The sequence below is a fragment of the Oncorhynchus keta genome, chromosome 4 (genome assembly GCF_023373465.1).
Source record: "Oncorhynchus keta strain PuntledgeMale-10-30-2019 chromosome 4, Oket_V2, whole genome shotgun sequence".
Taxonomy (NCBI): Eukaryota; Metazoa; Chordata; class Actinopteri; order Salmoniformes; family Salmonidae; genus Oncorhynchus; species Oncorhynchus keta.
The window spans coordinates 79,247,456-79,269,287 of NC_068424.1; the positions used below are offsets into that span (position 1 = coordinate 79,247,456).

General features: G+C 43.2%; 1 long non-coding RNA gene across 4 annotated transcripts; it reads right to left on the reverse strand.

Moving 5' to 3' along the window:
- Window positions 1-1,703: 1,703 nt before the first annotated feature.
- Window positions 1,704-9,599, reverse strand: LOC127929220 (uncharacterized). 4 transcript variants are annotated; one of them, XR_008133929.1, is made up of 3 exons: window positions 7,631-9,599; window positions 7,379-7,441; window positions 1,704-6,928 (listed from the first exon to the last, which is right to left on the reverse strand). It is a non-coding gene; the product is annotated as an uncharacterized LOC127929220 (long non-coding RNA). The 4 variants fall into 4 exon arrangements; XR_008133930.1 differs by having other exon boundaries at window positions 1,704-6,959; XR_008133934.1 differs by having other exon boundaries at window positions 1,704-6,743; window positions 6,837-6,928; window positions 7,379-9,599.
- Window positions 9,600-21,832: the final 12,233 nt, after the last annotated feature.

Consider the following 21,832-nt stretch of genomic DNA (forward strand, 5'->3'; position numbering starts at 1 on the left):
AGGGGAGATCTGGGACAGGGGGAGGGGAGATCTGGGACTGGGGGAGGGGAGGGAGATCTGGGACTGGGGGAGGGGAGATCTGGGACAGGGGAGGGGAGATCTGGGACAGGGGGAGGGGAGATCTGGACTGGGGGAGGGTGAGGGGAGATCTGGGACTGGGGGAGGGGAGATCTGTGACTGGGGAAGGGGAGGGAGATCTGGGACAGGGGGAGATCTGGGACTGGGGAGGGGGAGGGGAGATCTGGGACTGGGGGAGGGGAGATCTGGACTGGGGAGGGGGAGGGGAGATCTGGGACAGGGGAGGGAGATCTGGGACAAGGGGAGGGAGATCTGGGACTGGGGGAGGGGAGATCTGGGACAGGGGAGGGAGATCTGGGACTGGGGGAGGGGAGGGAGATCTGGGACAGGGGAGGGAGATCTGGGACTGGGGGAGGGGAGGGGAGATCTGGGACTGGGGGAGGGGAGGGGAGATCTGGGACAGGGGAGGGGAGGGGAGATCTGGGACTGGGGGAGGGAGATCTGGGACAGGGGAGGGGAGATCTGGGACAGGGGGAGGGGAGGGGAGATCTGGGACTGGGGGAGGGGAGGGAGATCTGGGACTGGGGGAGGGGAGATCTGGGACAGGGGGAGGGGAGGGGAGATCTGGGACAGGGGGAGGGGAGGGAGATCTGGGACTGGGGGAGGGGAGATCTGGACTGGGGGAGGGTGAGGGGAGATCTGGGACTGGGGGAGGGGAGATCTGTGACTGGGGAAGGGGAGGGGAGATCTGGGACAGGGGGAGATCTGGGACTGGGGAGGGGAGGGGAGATCTGGGACTGGGGGAGGGGAGATCTGGACTGGGGGAGGGGGAGGGGAGATCTGGGACAGGGGAGGGAGATCTGGGACAAGGGGAGGGAGATCTGGGACTGGGGGAGGGGAGGTCTGGGACAGGGGAGGGGAGATCTGGGACTGGGGGAGGGGAGGGGAGATCTGGGACAGGGGGAGGGGAGATCTGGGACTGGGGGAGGGGAGGGAGATCTGGGACTGGGGGAGGGGAGGGGAGATCTGGGACAGGGGAGGGGAGGGGAGATCTGGGACTGGGGGAGGGAGATCTGGGACAGGGGAGGGAGATCTGGGACAGGGGAGGGGAGGGGAGATCTGGGACTGGGGGAGGGAGGGGAGATCTGGGACTGGGGGAGGGGAGATCTGGGACAGGGGAGGGGAGGGAGATCTGGGACAGGGGAGGGAGGGGAGATCTGGGACTGGGGGAGGGGAGATCTGGGACTGGGGGAGGGGAGATCTGGGACAGGGGAGGGGGAGGGAGATCTGGGACAGGGGGAGGGGAGGGAGATCTGGGACTGGGGGAGGGGGAGGGGAATTCTGGGACAGGGGAGGGGAGATCTGGGACTGGGGGAGGGGAGATCTTGGACTGGGGGAGGGGAGGGGAATTCTGGGACAGGGGGAGGGGAGATCTGGGACTGGGGGAGGGAGATCTTGGACTGGGGGAGGGGAGGGAAGATCTGGGACTGAGGGAGGGGAGGGAAGTTCTGGGACTGGGGGAGGTGAGATCTGGGACAGGGGGAGGGGAGGGAAGATCTGGGACTGGGGGAGGGGAGGGGAGATCTGGGACTGGGAGAGGGGGAGGGGAGATCTGGGACAGGGGAGGGGAGGGGGAGGGGAGATCTGGGACAGGGGGAGGGGAGGGGAGATCTGGGACTGGGGGAGGGGGGTAGGAGAGGTGGAAGGGTTCTTGCCAAACTGTGTGAGGTGGCTATTCACTGCCTTTACAGAAATATTTGTTGTTTTCTAGACTAGACACAATGTGGGTATATACCGCCCCACTGCTTTTGGTCGGTCTCTCAACCACCGACTAAGTGTATATATAAAAAATAATTATCCACTTATCTGACATTCCAACATTGGTAGATCGATCCACCGCACCAGGTAGATGCATTTGGATTGGTTGGCCATTGGTATTAACTGGGGTAAGGAGTTTCTGTCCAGCCATTCATTAGAGAGCAGGGTTCAATCCACCGTACTAATGGACAGACACTTCAATGGGCAATTCCTGCTGATGTGGTTGAAAAGCACTGCCAACACGTATCTGAAGATGGAGCGCTTTTTTTAAAATTCACTGGCTTTTTCTATTTTTATAGTAAGTAAGCTACTGTAACTGTATGGGAAGGGGATATTCTATTCTCGGTCTTTTTGAGATCAGCAGTTTAGTTAGTTTAGACTGTGTCTTCGTAGGACCTTCCTCCAACAGGGGAACTGTTAATGAGGGTCTCGTTGAAGTCGTTAGACGACGTAATTTAACTTTATAATGTGGTGTTCGTCTTAAAAGGAAGTAAACCGGCCACATTATTGACGTACGTATTTAATGTTAGTCTGACTCTATGTATAGATCTGGTCTCTTATGATATGAAACACTAAGGTAATCTGGAATATTTGATTTCCCTTTTTAAAACCCGACTAATATAAAACATCTCTAATTATCAGCCTGACAGACAAGACTGCAGATTATCCAGAGAATACACACGATTCATATTCAACATTATACACTCAGATTATCCATAGAATACACACGATTCATATTCAACATTATACACTCAGATTATCCATAGAATACACACGATTCATATTCAACATTATACACTCAGATTTTCCAGAGAATACACACGATTCATATTCAACATTATACACTCAGATTATCCATAGAATACACACGATTCATATTCAACATTATACACTCAGATTTTCCAGAGAATACACACGATTCATATTCAACATTATACACTCAGATTATCCATAGAATACACACGATTCATATTCAACATTATACACTCAGATTATCCAGAGAATACTGTACACACGATTCATATTCAACATTATACACTCAGATTATCCATAGAATACTGTACACACGATTCATATTCAACATTATACACTCAGATTATCCATAGAATACTGTACACACGATTCATATTCAACATTATACACTCAGATTATCCAGAGAATACTGTACACACGATTCATATTCAACATTATACACTCAGATTATCCATAGAATACTGTACACACGATTCATATTCAACATTATACACTCAGATTATCCATAGAATACTGTACACACGATTCATATTCAACATTATACACTCAGATGATCCATAGAATACTGTACACACGATTCATATTCAACATTATACACAGATTATCCATAGAATACTGTACACACGATTCATATTCAACATTATACACTCAGATTATCCAGAGAATACTGTACACACGATTCATATTCAACATTATACACAGATTATCCATAGAATACTGTACACACGATTCATATTCAACATTATACACTCAGATTATCCAGAGAATACTGTACACACAATTCATATTCAACATTATACACTCAGATTATCCAGAGAATACTGTACACACGATTCATATTCAACATTATACACTCAGATTATCCAGAGAATACTGTACACACAATTCATATTCAACATTATACACTCAGATTATCCAGAGAATACTGTACACACGATTCATATTCAACATTATACACTCAGATTATCCATAGAATACTGTACAAACGATTCATATTCAATGTAGAGAAGAAGAAAAACAAGCACAGTTCTATAAAAATGATTTAGTCAACATCATATTTAGCAGTTGGTGGTTAATGCCAAAGACAAGGAAATAATCAGAACTGCATTACATTGAAGGAAGCCAATACTGCCTATGTCATTATTTCACTACTACTACCACATGTCTGTTTTACACAAAGTACATGCTTAACTAATTACTGTTTAAATTCATTAATATCAAATCCAAAGATACTGGGGAAAAAACGATAATTTATTTTGTAACTAGTAAATAAGGAAACTTTCCAGAAGTAAGGAAGTGGTCCAGAAGTAAGGAAGTGGTCCAGAACTAAGGAAGTGGTCCAGAACTAAGGAAGTGGTCCAGAAGTAAGGAAGTGGTCCAGAACTAAGGAAGTGGTCCAGAAGTAAGGAAGTGGTCCAGAACTAAGGAAGTGGTCCAGAACTAAGGAAGTGGTCCAGAACTAAGGAAGTGGTCCAGAAGTAAGGAAGTGGTCCAGAACTAAGGAAGTGGTCCAGAAGTAAGGAAGTGGTCCAGAACTAAGGAAGTGGTCCAGAAGTAAGGAAGTGGTCCAGAACTAAGGAAGTGGTCCAGAACTAAGGAAGTGGTCCTTAGTCCAGAAGTAAAGAAGTGGTCCTTAGTCCAGAAGTAAGGAAGTGGTCCAGAAGTAAGGAAGTGGTCCAGAACTAAGGAAGTGGTCCAGAAGTAAGGAAGTGGTCCAGAACTAAGGAAGTGGTCCAGAACTAAGGAAGTGGTCCAGAACTAAGGAAGTGGTCCAGATTTGGTCTTGTTGATAGCAGTAGGAATAGGCTGGCAACATACAGTTGTATGAATACTGCTGTCATTTTGGGTTTCACTTTCCAAAGACCAAATCCTGTGAAGTTTTATTGTAAGAAATGCCCATATCTTTCTAATAACGTAGATGGCTAAATGACATTGAAGATTGATATATTCGAAAAATGAACAAAAACATTTCAATAATCATAGGTTATGAGTAGATTATTTGTAATTTAAAAAAAAAAGTCTGATAGGGATTTCACTAGGTAAAGCCATATTGTTTCAACTGCAAAAAAAACATGATAACGTTTGTTTTCTGCAAAGAAAAAACATAGCTTAACAAAACTATCTACCTATGTGTCTAAACCCTTCTCATCAACTGTATGCTAACAAGTGTATACGCAAAGAAAAGACAAGGAGAAATATGATGAAGCCATTGTAATGATGTCTGTGTACTACTACTTGTACTGTGTGTTTATACTGTGTGTGTGTGTGTGTGTGTGTTTCTATCGTGACGTGACACCATGTTGTTGATTCATATAGACCCTGTTTATAAGTGTCTCTGAATCTTATGGGCACAAACTCTAACTAGACTGTAATAGTTGTGCCATATGCCCGCTAAAAAAAAGACTTAACACATTCCTTTCACATCTCCAGCATACAAAACTAAAGGGACAGAGGAGGGAAATTACACCAAATACTACAATACAAAAGATGGCCTATGGCCAGTAGTCTCCCGGCAACAGACTCTGTTTACTAAATCCAGAAGTTTGGGCTGTTGTAGATTCTCAGCTCTGTGGATGGCCTGTGTCGACCACATACAGTTTGTTGATGACAAATGGACTGAATTATATTGATATATCTGAATTATATGTCGTATTAGAACATGTCTCTGTGTATTTATCGATCTCCATCTTGTAACTCCATCATGTACTTTCATTCAGCTCCTAAAAAATGTCCAAAGATTTTAAAAATAATTTTCAAACTCAGTCCATAAATTTATATCTAATGCTGTAAAATGTATTCCTATAACACGTGGCCCTATAACACCCTACTCCTATAACACCCTACTCCTATAACACCCTACTCCTATAACACCCTACTCCTATAACACCCTACTCCTATAACACCCTACTCCTATAACACCGTACTCCTATAATACCTGGCCCTATAACACCCTACTCCTATAACACCCTACTCCTATAACACCCTACTCCTATAATACCTGGCCCTATAACACCCTACTCCTATAACACCCTACTCCTATAATACCTGGCCCTATAACACCCTACTCCTATAACACCCTACTCCTATAACACCCTACTCCTATAATACCTGGCCCTATAACACCCTACTCCTATAACACCTGGCCCTATAACACCCTACTCCTATAACACCCTACTCCTATAACACCCTACTCCTATAACACCCTACTCCTATAACACCCTACTCCTATAATACCTGGCCCTATAACACCCTACTCCTATAACACCTGGCCCTATAACACCCTACTCCTATAATACCTGGCCCTATAACACCCTACTCCTATAACACCTGGCCCTATAACACCCTACTCCTATAATACCTGGCCCTATAACACCCTACTCCCTATAACACCCTACTCCCTATAACACCTGGCCCTATAACACCTGGCCCTATAACACCTGGCCCTAGAACACCCTACTCCTATAACACCTGGCCCTATAACACCCTACTCCTATAACACCTGGCCCTATAACACCTGGTCCTATAACACCTGGTCCTATAACACCCTACTCCCTATAACACCCTACTCCTATAATACCTGGCCCTATAACACCCTACTCCCTATAACACCCTACTCCCTATAACACCTGGCCCTATAACACCTGGCCCTATAACACCCTACTCCTATAACACCTGGCCCTATAACACCTGGTCCTATAACACCTGGCCCTATAACACCCTACTCCTATAATACCTGGCCCTATAACACCTGGCCCTATAACATCCTACTCCTATAACACCTGGCCCTATAACATCCTACTCCTATAACACCCTACTCCTATAACACCCTACTCCTATAACACCTGGCCCTATAACACCCTACTCCTATAACACCTGGCCCTATAACACCCTACTCCTATAACACCTGGCCCTATAACACCCTACTCCTATAACACCCTACTCCTATAACACCCTACTCCCTATAACACCCTACTCCTATAATACCTGGCCCTAGAACACCCTACTCCTATAACACCTGGCCCTATAACACCTGGTCCTATAACACCCTACTCCTATTACACCTGGTCCTATAACACCCTACTCCTATAATACCTGGCCCTATAACACCCTACTCCTATAACACCTGGCCCTATAACACCCTACTCCTATAACACCTGGTCCTATAACACCCTACTCCTATAACACCTGGCCCTATAACACCCTACTCCTATTACACCTGGTCCTATAACACCCTACTCCTATAACACCTGGCCCTATAACACCAGGCCCTATAACACCTGGCCCTATAACACCCTACTCCTATAATACCTGGCCCTATAACACCCTACTCCTATAACACCTGGCCCTATAACACCCTACTCCTATAACACCTGGCCCTATAACACCCTACTCCCTATAACACCAGGCCCTATAACACCCTACTCCCTATAACACCTGGCCCTATAACACCAGGCCCTATAACACCCTACTCCTATAACACCAGGCCCTATAACACCCTACTCCTATAACACCAGACCCTATAACACCCTACTCCCTATAACACCTGGCCCTATAACACCAGGCCCTATAACACCCTACTCCTATAACACCCTACTCCCTATAACACCTGGCCCTATAACACCCTACTCCTATAACACCAGGCCCTATAACACCCTACTCCCTATAACACCTGGCCCTATAACACCAGGCCCTATAACACCCTACTCCTATAACACCAGGCCCTATAACACCCTACTCCTATAACACCTGGTCCTATAACACGTGGCCCTATAACACCCTACTATAACACCTGGCCCTATAACACCCTACTCCCTATAACACCTGGCCCTATAACACCCTACTCCTATAACACCTGGCCCTATAACATCATACTCCTATTACATCATACTGCTATAACATCCTACTCCTATAACACCCTACTCCCTATAACACCTGGCCCTATAACACCCTACTCCTATAACACCCTACTCCTATAACACCTGGCCCTATAACACCCTACTCCTATAATGCCTGGCCCTATAACACCCTACTCCTATAACACCTGGCCCTATAACACCTGGCCCTATAACACCTGGCCCTATAACACCCTACTCCTATTACATCATACTGCTATAACATCCTACTCCTATAACATCATACTGCTATAACATCATACTGCTATAATATCCTACTCCTATAACATCATACTGCTATAACATCCTACTCCTATAACATCATACTGCTGTAACATCCTACTCCTATAACATCATACTGCTATAACATCCTACTCCTATAACATCATACTGCTATAACATCCTACTCCTATAACACCTGGCCCTATAACATCCTACTCCTATAACATCATACTGCTGTAACACCTGGCCCTATAACACCCTACTCCTATAACACCTGGCCCTATAACATCCTACTCCTATAACACCTGGCCCTATAACATCCTACTCCTATAACATCATACTGCTGTAACATCCTACTCCTATAACATCATACTGCTGTAACATCCCCAGATGCTATTAATTTATGCTTGCTCAACCAGACCTGCTTTTATGTGATGATGTGATTTTTTTCATGACAAACATGTTTTACGAAGGGCGGCTTCAACCCTACCTTTATCTGTATGTAATTACAGTTGAAGTCGGAAGTTTACATACACCTTAACCAAATACATTTAAACTCAGTTTTTCACAATTCCTGACATTTAATCCTAGTAAAAAAAATCCTTGTTTTAGGTCCGTTAGGATCACCACTTTATTTTAAGAATGTGAAATGTTAGAATAATCATAGAGAGAATGATTTATTTAAGCTTTTATTTATTACATCACATTCCCAGTGGGTCAGAAGTTGACATACTCCATTAGTATTTGGTAGCATTGCCTTTAAAAAAAATTCTGGGGTCTTGGCTGATTTCTTCTGATTTTCCCATGACGTCAAGCAGAGGCACTGAGTTTGAAGGTAGGCCTTGAAATACATCCACAGTTTCACCTCCAATTGACTCAAATAATGTAAATTAGCCTATCAGAAGCTTCTAAAGCCATGACATAATTTTGGGGAATTTTCCAAGCTGTTTAAAGGCACAGTAATCTTAGTGTATGTAAACTTCTGACCCACTGGAATTGTGATGCAGTGAATTATAAGTGAAATAATCTGTCTATAAACAATTGTTGAAAAAAGTACTTGTTTCATGCACAAAGTAGATGTCCTAACCAACTTGCCAAAACCATAGTTTGTTAACAAGACATGTGTGGAGTGGTTGAAAAACAAGTTTTAATGACTCCAACCTAAGTGTATGTAAACTTCCCCACTTCAACGGTATATATTTAATATTCAACAACACTTATGTTAACTATAAGTATGCGTTGAGTTTCTAATTGGTTTCTCCTAAATCCCAGACTACATAACACACATCACAGAGATAGTGTGCCACTGCCCAAGTAAAGTCCAGACAGGATGTGTTGCCATACAGATTTGCTCTCCTTATTACAGACCATTTTAACAATATGTTTCCATTTTGGTCAAAGAAGCTGTTGAGGTTTTTGTCTTCCTCCCAATACCTGTAGTTCAGATATGCTTCCTTGGGGACATACTATATGCAGTAACCATAAAATCAAACATCTGTGTATATTATTGTCCTCTAAGATAATAGCATGTATTCCAATCAGCATACAGATCACACTTAAATATTCTGCCCCAGTTGTACACATGCTCTTGTAATTGCAGTTATGTATGGAACATGTCTGAGTGGTTTGAATTTGGCTTTACACTTATAATGCACATTTCTCTATGACTTGGTGCAGCATATTAGTGAATATGATGGTTGGGTGATTGTCCCTGGCTGGGATAGGGGCATAAATCTGTGTCCAAAATCCAACTTGGAGACTCACACTTTCCTCCTGGAATTGTTTAGAGTAGGGATTGTTAAACAGGAAAAACAGCCATATTTCTTTCTCTCTCTCTCTCTCTCTCTCTCTCTCTCTCTCTCTCTCTCTCTCTCTCTCTCTCTCTCTCTCTCTCTCTCTCTCCCTCTCTCCTTCTCTCCTCTCTCCTCTCTCCTCTCTCTCCTCCTCTCCTCTCTCCTTCTCCCTCTCTCCTTCTCTCCTCTCTCTCTCTCTTTCTCCCTCTCTCCTTCTCTCCTCTCTCTCTCTCTCTCTCTCTCTCTCTCTCTCTCTCTCTCTCTCTCTCTCTCCTTCTCTCTCTCCTTCTCTCTCTCTCTCTCTCTCTCTCCTTTTCTCTCTCTCTCTCTCTGTGTGGAACATATTTTTGAGAAGGGCTATTATCATTTCCACATAGAGTAGATGAGTACATCTGTCACAAACAATACTTGTTCCGGTAATGTTTACTAGATATTTTGGTTGCATTAAATATTTATTGATGTTCTTTGGACCTATTATTAGCAAGGCCAAGAACACAAGGCTCATAAAGCTCTCAGATAGCATGATTTAATCATGTAGATATGTGTCCTCTGGTATTACACAAGAACATTCCTATTTTTGACTGATTTGAAATGGAATTGAGCCCAGCCCTGGTGAACTTGAAAAGGTGGAAAAGCTACAGAATTATACTTTTTCTCCAGTATATTACTTGGACTTTGACAGTAGTCTTCGGACTATGGTTCAGGATAAGAAAAAGACAAATGATATCAGGTTTTATAGGTTAACAAAGGTCTGATATTGCATTATTAAGTTCGTTTCTGTTGTCATGGAGAGACAAACTATTCTGTTGTCATGGTAAACTTTAAATGTAACGCCTACATTCCATCTTAACTTTCATGGGTATACTTTGTCCAAAGACGGAATGACTGTTTTACCTGACATCATGTTCATGTCAAAACGATCAACATGGGTATGGGGATATTTCTAAAATAAGTGATTATTATATGATATATACATTAAAATTTAAAAAAATAAAAATAATAATAAATACAATAAAATGTATAATTAGTCTGAGAGAGATGTTTACTTCTTCAAATACATTTTTTTCACGCAATGATATCTGGAGATTTCTAGTGTGGTCAGGGTTTAAGATTAGATCACACATCCTGTTTCAGATTAAACCTGTCAAATAGTTCACTCCGGTCAACTTTATTGTCTGTCAAACTGTAGACGTTATTGAGATTGACGTGGGACTTTTATTTGGACGACTGGACTGCTGTTACATCTCTGTCATGTTGCTTAACACCTTTAAGCTCATAACTAGCCAGCTTGTTGTCCTGCCGAAAAGAGGTGTGAAACTAAGCACTATGCACAGAAAGACTCCCACCATGCAGTGGGGCATGCAGTCCAGTCTTGAGAAAGCAGCCACTGCCTGCTAGTGCTATGGCACCCTATTCCTGGTCAAAATTAGGACCCGACACTCTTAGTAAAAAAGGGTTCCAAAGGGGTTCTTCGGCTGTCCCCATAGGAGAACACTTTTTAGTTCCAGGTAGAACCCTCTGTGAAAAGGGTTCTACATGGAACGCTAAAGAGTTTTCCCTGGAACCAAAAGGGCTCTACCTGGAACTATAAAAGCTTCTTCAAATGGTTCTCCAATGGGGACAGACGTAAAACCCTTTTAGGTTCTAGATAGCACCTTTTCTTCTGAGCGTGTATAGGGAATAGGGTGCCTTTTCAGCCATATATTCTGTTGTAATAAGATCTGCTGACTAAGACTGTACAACTAACACTAGTGTGAAAGGGTAAACGAACGCAAAACCTTAAATACATTCCAATGTTTTGATATTTGCACTAAAATGTATTTTGATCGTTCCCTATGGAGGGAAAATATTGTGGGATCAATCATTGTGTCAACCTTTCTTTTAGAACAATTATCTATGTGGCTCACTGTTGCTGTACTTTTCAATGTGACTGATGCTAGAAAAAGGCTAATAAAATGCTGTTCATTATGTCCGTTTGAGGATCTTCGTCAATAATAATAAATTGAGGGTGTCGGGGTTTGAGAATGTAAAATATGAGTTATTATAATATTTGTTTCCTTATCTGCATGTCATATAATCTATGTGGAACCAAAACGCCGTAGACTTGTCTCATCAATGGAACTGAGTCATCATACATTTGGGAAATTAAAATGCATAACAAATAAAACATTTGATTAAAAGAATTGTTAAATTGTTCTTGGATGATTTTGAAGATTCTTCTCATTATGAGCGAACAGTATTTGTAATGTACTGTAGATGTGTATTACTCATTTCTATCCAGCTGTATAGTGTATCTTCTACCTATTAACTGGCCACCTATCCTACCCTGCTTAGACTCTGATGTAGGATGACAAAAGTACTTTATCAGTTGAAAAGAGATTTAAAGGAGAGATTCAGAGACATTTGTACAGTATTAATGTCATGTTCTTACAGTATTTTACATTCCGTTCAAGATATAGATATATATTTCCACACTATGGAGGTTGTAATAATACTGTGAAATTGTGAAAATTATGATAATGCCCTTTTAGTGTTAGAGCAGTTTGAAAAAACTGTCTGAAATTTCAGTCTGTTTTGGTGGGATGGCGTTCTGGCCTGCCTGGTGATGTCATCAAGGCGGCAAATAAGAGAGTTCCAAACCTCTCAGCCAATAACAGCCTGTTTTCACATTCCCCCTCCCCACTCAGACCACTCCCAGACAATCCCAGAAAAATTATTGCTTGAGAAATGGCTATTTGCTAAGAAGCTATTTTTTTTTTTTTTTACCTTTTTGATTGAAAACAATCACAGTAAGATACTTAATTGTTACCCAGAAATGATTTGATAGTCAGATAAGGTGCAACAATAGTGAAATGTTAATATGGAGATGAATTAAACCACAAGCCAGACCCTTTTAATTTAATTTCCAATAGTTACTCATGAAAATAAGATCATACTCATAATACTCTCTATGTGAAACTAAAATAGAAAATCCCTGTAATGTGACGGAATAGAAGCTGTGAAGTTTAACATCTAGCTAATCCAGAATTAGAAACCTATACATGGATTAGTGTCTGTATTGCGTTAAAAAAATATATATATATTCCTTGTTTTACAGCTTTGAATGATGGACAGTTGAAAGTGGCTTAATGAATTCATTTCTCATAGTAAAAGCATACATAAAAGGCATTAGCATAGTAATTTGTTTGGGCTTCATATTTCATCAAACTAACTAAGAAATCCTACGGGCCTATGTTCTTGCAGAAAAACAGCCATAGTGGATTACAGTATAGAGAGGTTGGCTGTACTGTCACTACCTCCTCCAGACATAACCCTTAACCCCCTGAAAAATCCATAGCCCACTATAGTGCAGGCAGCAGATTTTATTTTCACTGGTGGGTGTAATGGACTGACGGAAAGACATACAGAAAAGTTGACATGTCTCTAATACTACTGTTAAAGAAGCATAGGGTCGGTTTGACAACCCCAGATTAGACCTACTACTCCCGGACTGAAAATGAATGACGCTCAATGGAGAATCTCCAATGAAAATTTCAAGACAAACAAGAAATCAGTAAAAACATCTGTTTTTTTTCTGTACAAAACACATACATTCTCATCCACCATCCAATAAAAGACATATTTGGCACACCATCTTGAATGCTTGCTACCTCAAATCAAATCAAAGTTTATTTGTCACGTGCGCTGAATACAACAGGTGTAGGTAGACCATACAGTGAAATGCTGAATACAACAGGTATAGATAGACCTTACAGTGAAATGCTTACTTACAGGCTCTAACCAATAGTCTAAAAAAGGTATTAGGTGAACAGTAAGTAAGTAAAGAAATAAAACAACAGTAAAAAGACTATATACAGTAGAGAGGCTATAAAAGTAGCGAGGCTACATACAGACACCGGTTAGTCAGGCTGATTGAGGTAGTATGTACATGTAGATATGGTTAAAGTGATTATGCATATATGATGAACAGAGAGTAGCAGTAGCGTAAAAGAGGGGTTGGCGGGTGGTGGGTGGGACACAATGCAGATATCCCGGTTAGCCAATGTGCGGGAGAACTGGTTGGTCGGGCCAACTGAGGTAGTATGTACATGAATGTATAGTTAAAGTGACTATGCATATATGATAAACAGAGAGCAGCAGCACCTGATGTACTGATTGATAGACCACCTGGTACATTAAATTCATTCAAATGTATACACAAGATAAACTAAATTAATATCTATCTAACCTCCAAAGGCTATTTATAATGTATAAACGTCATTCTGTTTTTCTTCCAATTATATTACTGGAATCAATTATTTTCAATCTTGAAAGCAGAGCATTTGTGTTTGGAAGGGTTGAGGAGGCTGGGGGCTGTGAGTTACGTATATTTCAATTCAGTGAAGAAAGGATGGTTATTTCCCTCACATCTACCCTTTATCGTGATTAGTAGCTAGTGGGAGAATGGAGAATCAGGGTGAGGGTCGTCTCGCGGAGCAATCCTTCCAAATCTCGTCTTGTGAAGAGCATGGCGTCCGAGGCTATCAGTGATCAGTGGGTAATAGTGGGTTGCAGGGTTGAGGTCAATTCAGAAATTAAACAATAATCCAATTCCAAATGTTCCTAATTAAAAAGCATTGAAGATATTTAGAATTAGAATTCCTGTTCTGGAATTGACTGGTATTGACATTGAATAGTAACATATGGTGGGAGGGTCATGTTTGAGCAAACAATTGATGTACTGTGATTGACAGCTGTCTCTGCGTTCTACTGTTTCCTCAAATATTTTATGCAGAGAAATCAGGCATTTGACTTCTACCTAAGTGAGAACATAACAACTGAGAATACCTTGAAATGAAAGGTGCTCAATCAATTAAAGAGCCAAACCCAATGCCAATCGATCTAGACTAGAGAACCAACTCAATGCCAATCCATCTAGACTGGAGAACCAACTCAATGCCAATCCATCTAGACTGGAGAACCAACTCAATGCCAATCCATCTGGACTGGAGAACAAACCCAATGCCAATCCATCTAGACTAGAGAACCAACTCAATGCCAATCCATCTAGACTAGAGAACAAACCCAATGCCAATCCATCTAGACTAGAGAACCAACTCAATGCCAATCCATCTAGACTGGAGAACCAACTCAATGCCAATCCATCTGGACTGGAGAACAAACCCAATGCCAATCCATCTAGACTAGAGAACCAACTCAATGCCAATCCATCTAGACTGGAGAACAAACCCAATGCCAATCCATCTGGACTGGAGAACAAACCCAATGCCAATCCATCTAGACTAGAGAACCAACTCAATGCCAATCCATCTAGACTGGAGAACCAACTCAATGCCAATCCATCTGGACTGGAGAACAAACCCAATGTCAATCCATCTGGACTGGAGAACAAACCCAATGCCAATCCATCTAGACTAGAGAACCAACTCAATGCCAATCCATCTAGACTGGAGAACCAACTCAATGCCAATCCATCTGGACTGGAGAACAAACCCAATGCCAATCCATCTAGACTAGAGAACCAACTCAATGCCAATCCATCTAGACTGGAGAACCAACTCAATGCCAATCCATCTAGACTGGAGAACAAACCCAATGCCAATCTGTCTAGACTGGAGAACAAACCCAATGCCAATCCATCTAGACTAGAGAACAAACCCAATGCCAATCCATCTAGACTGGAGAACCAACCCAATGCCAATCCATCTAGACTAGAGAACAAACCCAATGCCAATCCATCTGGACTGGAGAACAAACCCAATGGCAATCCATCTGGACTGGAGAACAAACCCAATGCCAATCCATCTGGACTGGAGAACCAACTCAATGCCAATCCATCTAGACTGGAGAACCAACTCAATGCCAATCCATCCGGACTGGAGAACAAACCCAATGCCAATCCATCTAGACTGGAGAACAAACCCAATGCCAATCCATATAGACTGGAGAACCAACTCAATGCCAATCCATCTGGACTGGAGAACAAGCCCAATGCCAATCCATCTAGACTGGAGAACCAACTCAATGCCAATCCATCTAGACTGGAGAACAAACCCAATGCCAATCCATCTAGACTGGAGAACAAACCCAATGCCAATCCATATAGACTGGAGAACAAACCCAATGCCAATCCATCTAGACTGGAGAACCAACTCGATGCCAATCCATCTAGACTGGAGAACCAACTCAATGCCAATCCATCTGGACTGGAGAACAAACCCAATGCCAATCCATCTGGACTGGAGGAAAAAACCCTATGCCAATCCATCTAGACTGGAGAACAAACCCAATGCCAATCCATCTGGACTGGAGAACAAACCCAATGCCAATCCATCTGGACTGGAGAACAAACCCAATGCCAATCCATCTAGATTGGAGAACCAACTCAATGCCAATCCATCTAGACTGGAGAACAAACCCAATGCCAATCCATCTAGACTGGAGAACAAACCCTATGCCAATCCATCTAGACTGGAGAACAAACCCAATGCCAATCCATCCAGACTGGAGAACAAACCCAATGCCAATCCATCTAGACTGGAGAACAAACCCAATGCCAATCCATCCAGACTGGAGAACCAACCCAATGCCAATCCATCTGGACTGGAGAACAAACCCAATGCCAATCCATCTAGACTGGAGAACAAACCCAATGCCAATCCATCCAGACTGGAGAACCAACTCAATGCCAATCCAGCTGGACTGGAGAACAAACCCAATGCCAATCCATCCATCCAGACTGGAGAACAAACCCTATGCCAATCCATCTGGACTGGAGAACAAACCCTATGCCAATCCATCTGAACTGGAGAACAAACCCTATGCCAATCCATCTGGACTGGAGAACAAACCCAATGCCAATCCATATAGACTGGAGAACAAACCCAATGCCAATCCATCTGGACTGGAGAACAAACCCAATGCCAATCCATATAGACTGGAGAACAAACCCAATGCCAATCCATCTGGACTGGAGAACAAACCCAATGCCAATCCATCTAGACTGGAGAACAAACCCTATGCCAATCCATCTAGACTGGAGAACCAACTCAATGCCAATCCATCTAGACAGGAGAACCAACTCAATGCCAATCCATCTGGACTGGAGAACAAACCCAATGCCAATCCATCTAGACTGGAGAACAAACCCTATGCCAATCCATCTAGACTGGAGAACCAACTCAATGCCAATCCATCTGGACTGGAGAACCAACTCAATGCCAATCCATCTAGACTGGAGAACCAACTCAATGCCAATCCATCTAGACTGGAGAACAAACCCAATGCCAATCCATCTAGACTGGAGAACAAACCCTATGCCAATCCATCTGGACTGGAGAACAAACCCAATGCCAATCCATCCAGACTGGAGAACAAACCCAATGCCAATCCATCTAGACTGGAGAACAAACCCAATGCCAATCCATCCAGACTGGAGAACCAACCCAATGCCAATCCATCTGGACTGGAGAACAAACCCAATGCCAATCCATCTAGACTGGAGAACAAACCCAATGCCAATCCATCCAGACTGGAGAACCAACTCAATGCCAATCCAGCTGGACTGGAGAACAAACCCAAAGCCAATCCATCCATCCAGACTGGAGAACAAACCCTATGCCAATCCATCTGGACTGGAGAACAAACCCTATGCCAATCCATCTGGACTGGAGAACAAACCCTATGCCAATCCATCTGGACTGGAGAACAAACCCAATGCCAATCCATATAGACTGGAGAACAAACCCAATGCCAATCCATCTGGACTGGAGAACAAACCCAATGCCAATCCATATAGACTGGAGAACAAACCCAATGCCAATCCATCTGGACTGGAGAACAAACCCAATGCCAATCCATCTAGACTGGAGAACAAACCCTATGCCAATCCATCTAGACTGGAGAACCAACTCAATGCCAATCCATCTAGACAGGAGAACCAACTCAATGCCAATCCATCTGGACTGGAGAACAAACCCAATGCCAATCCATCTAGACTGGAGAACAAACCCTATGCCAATCCATCCAGACTGGAGAACCAACTCAATGCCAATCCATCTGGACTGGAGAACCAACTCAATGCCAATCCATCTAGACTGGAGAACAAACCCAATGCCAATCCATCTGGACTGGAGAACAAACCCTATGCCAATCCATCTAGACTGGAGAACAAACCCTATGCCAATCCATCTGGACTGGAGAACAAACCCAATGCCAATCCATCTGGACTGGAGAACAAACCCAATGCCAATCCATATAGACTGGAGAACAAACCCAATGCCAATCCATCTGGACTGGAGAACAAACCCAATGCCAATCCATCTGGACTGGAGAACAAACCCAATGCCAATCCATCTAGACTGGAGAACCAACTCAATGCCAATCCATCTGGACTGGAGAACAAACCCAATGCCAATCCATCTAGACTGGAGAACCAACTCAATGCCAATCCATCCATCTGGACTGGAGAACAAACCCTATGCCAATCCATCTGGACTGGAGAACAAACCCAATGCCAATCCAGCTGGACTGGAGAATTGGTCCTTCATAGATTCAGAGAGTAACTCATTTGGACAGCAGCAAATGGACGGGGTGGGGTGGGGTGGGGTGGGGGGAATCTAATTACTGTCACCCTTCACTGTCAACACACCACGACTGACAGCACAGCCTCGTAATAGACGGATCAGCATTCATATCTATGGCCATCACGATGACATGGAGGTAGGTAGCAAGCCTCTCCTGCTGACCTTGCTAGTGATGTTTACATCAAAGGTCTGGACCTGGCCCTGTTCATCAGATATAAGTAAGACCTTGAGGGAATGATATCTGATTTACGCTGGAAGCTCATCTTTAACAAACAGTTTGATATCACGGCATCCACTGTATATAAAGAGGTCTCAAATTTAGTGAAGTCATTGATCAGACTGTTATGTGGGCTTGGTTACTAGAACAGTATTTATAATACTCTAATATAAAGTGTACAGTAACTACATAATGAAACCAATACAATGTTGATCAGACCTTATTAATTCAACATGTTTTTTTGTGTTTTTCAGAAGGACATCGGTGAAGCAGATGGTAGATCAATGCATATAATACATATTCAGATGTCACGTTCTGTGATCTGAGCTCATCGTTCAAACAGATGAATCCTTCACTACAACAATGATTCATTGTGGCACTGTGATTTACCTTAGAGGAAGAATTGAAAGACATGAACCCCGTTGTCCTCTAAGGGGGCTTTCACAGTGTTTTTTTCCCCAAACTCTAGCACATTTTCCCCTTTAAATCCAGCCCATTAAAACAACAATAGAAATGTATTAACATTCTATTGATGATGGCTGACAATGGAAAAACATCTTACAATGGAAGTACAATAGGAAACATTAGCATTTGTCATGACAGGAAGGAGAGAGAGAGAGTTTTATTTCATTTAACCTTTATTTAACTGGGCAAGTCAGTTAAGAATAAATTCTTATTTACAATGACGGCCTACCAAAAGGCCTCCTGCGGGGACAAACGCCTGGGATGAAAAATACAATATAAATATAGGACAAAACACACATCACGAAAAGAGAGACAACACAACACTACATAAAGAGACACCTAAGACAACAACATAGCAAGGCAGCAACACATGACAACACAGCACGGTAGCAACACAACATAACAACATGGTAGCAACACAACATGGTAGCAGCACAAAACATGGCACAAACATTATTGGGCATAGACAACAGCACAAAGGGCAAGAAGGTATAGATAACAATACATCACATAAATCAGCCACAACTGTCCATGATTGAGTCTTTGAATTAAGAGATTGAGAGTTGCTAACATTGTTTTGAAATGCAGATTTTAGATCCTTTGTTGTTTTGACCAACGTGACAGATATAGGATACCCCAAACTAAATGACATTAGGGAGTGGCTGTTCCATCCCTGCTAGGAATAGGAAGCGGCAAAATGAAAACATCCTGGAGCCTGCTGCTCAGAAGCACCAAAGAGGGGAGAGGACAGCTGTCACCAGCCAAGTCTGAAGCCTCCTGATCTGGGCACTGAGACGGCTCTCGCTGGGCAGTGTCTGTCTTGGCTGAGGAAGATGAACGAGGAATTGACACCATGTCTAATCTCTAGTCACAGATGGTGATTCCCTAGAGGAAGCGTAACTGGCCTCACACAGACCCGATGTCAAGACACTCGTTTTTTTCTTCTTTCCAACCCTCCATCGCTCACCTTCTCCTTTGTTATCAGACACGAGGAACTGTTCCATTCTGGAACCATCAGACACGAGGAACTGTTCCATTCTGGAACCATCAGACACGAGGAACTGTTCCATTCTGGAACCATCAGACACGAGGAACTGTTCCATTCTGGAAACATCAGACACGAGGAACTGTTCCATTCTGGAAGCATCAGACACGAGGAACTGTTCCATTCTGGAACCATCAGACACGAGGAACTGTTCCATTCTGGAAGCATCAGACACGAGGAACTGTTCCATTCTGGAACCATCAGACACGAGGAACTGTTCCATTCTGGAAACATCAGACACGAGGAACTGTTCCATTCTGGAACCATCAGACACGAGGAACTGTTCCATTCTGGAACCATCAGACACGAGGAACTGTTCCATTCTGGAACCATCAGACACGAGGAACTGTTCCATTCTGGAACCATCAGACACGAGGAACTGTTCCATTCTGGAACCATCAGACACGAGGAACTGTTCCATTCTGGAAACATCAGACACGAGGAACTGTTCCATTCTGGAAACATCAGACACGAGGAACTGTTCCATTCTGGAACCATCAGACACGAGGAACTGTTCCATTCTGGAACCATCAGACACAAGGAACTGTTCCATTCTGGAAACATCAGACACGAGGAACTGTTCCATTCTGGAACCATCAGACACGAGGAACTGTTCCATTCTGGAAACATCAGACACGAGGAACTGTTCCATTCTGGAACCATCAGACACGAGGAACTGTTCCATTCTGGAAGCATCAGACACGAGGAACTGTTCCATTCTGGAACCATCAGACACGAGGAACTGTTCCATTCTGGAAACATCAGACACGAGGAACTGTTCCATTCTGGAACCATCAGACACGAGGAACTGTTCCATTCTGGAACCATCAGACACGAGGAACTGTTCCATTCTGGAACCATCAGACACGAGGAACTGTTCCATTCTGGAACCATCAGACACGAGGAACTGTTCCATTCTGGAACCATCAGACACGAGGAACTGTTCCATTCTGGAAACATCAGACACGAGGAACTGTTCCATTCTGGAACCATCAGACACGAGGAACTGTTCCATTCTGGAACCATCAGACACAAGGAACTGTTCCATTCTGGAAACATCAGACACGAGGAACTGTTCCATTCTGGAACCATCAGACACGAGGAACTGTTCCATTCTGGAAACATCAGACACGAGGAACTGTTCCATTCTGGAACCATCAGACACGAGGAACTGTTCCATTCTGGAAACATCAGACACGAGGAACTGTTCCATTCTGGAAACATCAGACACGAGGAACTGTTCCATTCTGGAACCATCAGACACGAGGAACTGTTCCATACTGGGAACATCAGCATGTTCTTAGAACAGTATGAAAGAACCGGCTGTGCTTCCATCTAAACAAGCGGTGTGTTCTCCCTCCTCAGCTATGGCAGCAGGCCAGAGGCAAGCTACATAAGCTGTTGTGGTAACACTCTACTTGACATCCAACGTCATAACAGCTGACATAACCAGTCATACATAGTATGGTCATAACACCCATGACCTACTATTTACAGTACACCTGTTGCGACATAGTGGTATTTCATGGCAGGTTATGACACCTACATAAGTATCAAAACCCACATTTATTCAAACCTGTTACCACTGTTGTCTCATACAACAAATCACCCATCGTGATAACTGCTTAGCTTGAACTTACACGTTTACCACTCGTCTCATACTCACTATGACATGTCTCATACTCACTATGACATGTCTCATACGCACTATGACATGTCTCATACTCACTATGACATGTCTCATACTCACTATGACATGTCTCCTACTCACTATGACATGTCTCCTACTCACTATGACATGTCTCATACTCACTATGACATGTCTCATACTCACTATGACATGTCTCATACTATGACATGTCTCATGCTCACTATGACATGTCTCATACTCACTATGACATGTCTCCTACTCACTATGACATGTCTCATACTCACTATGACATGACTCATACTCACTATGACATGACTCATACTCACTATGACATGTCTCATACTCACTATGACATGTCTCATACTATGACATG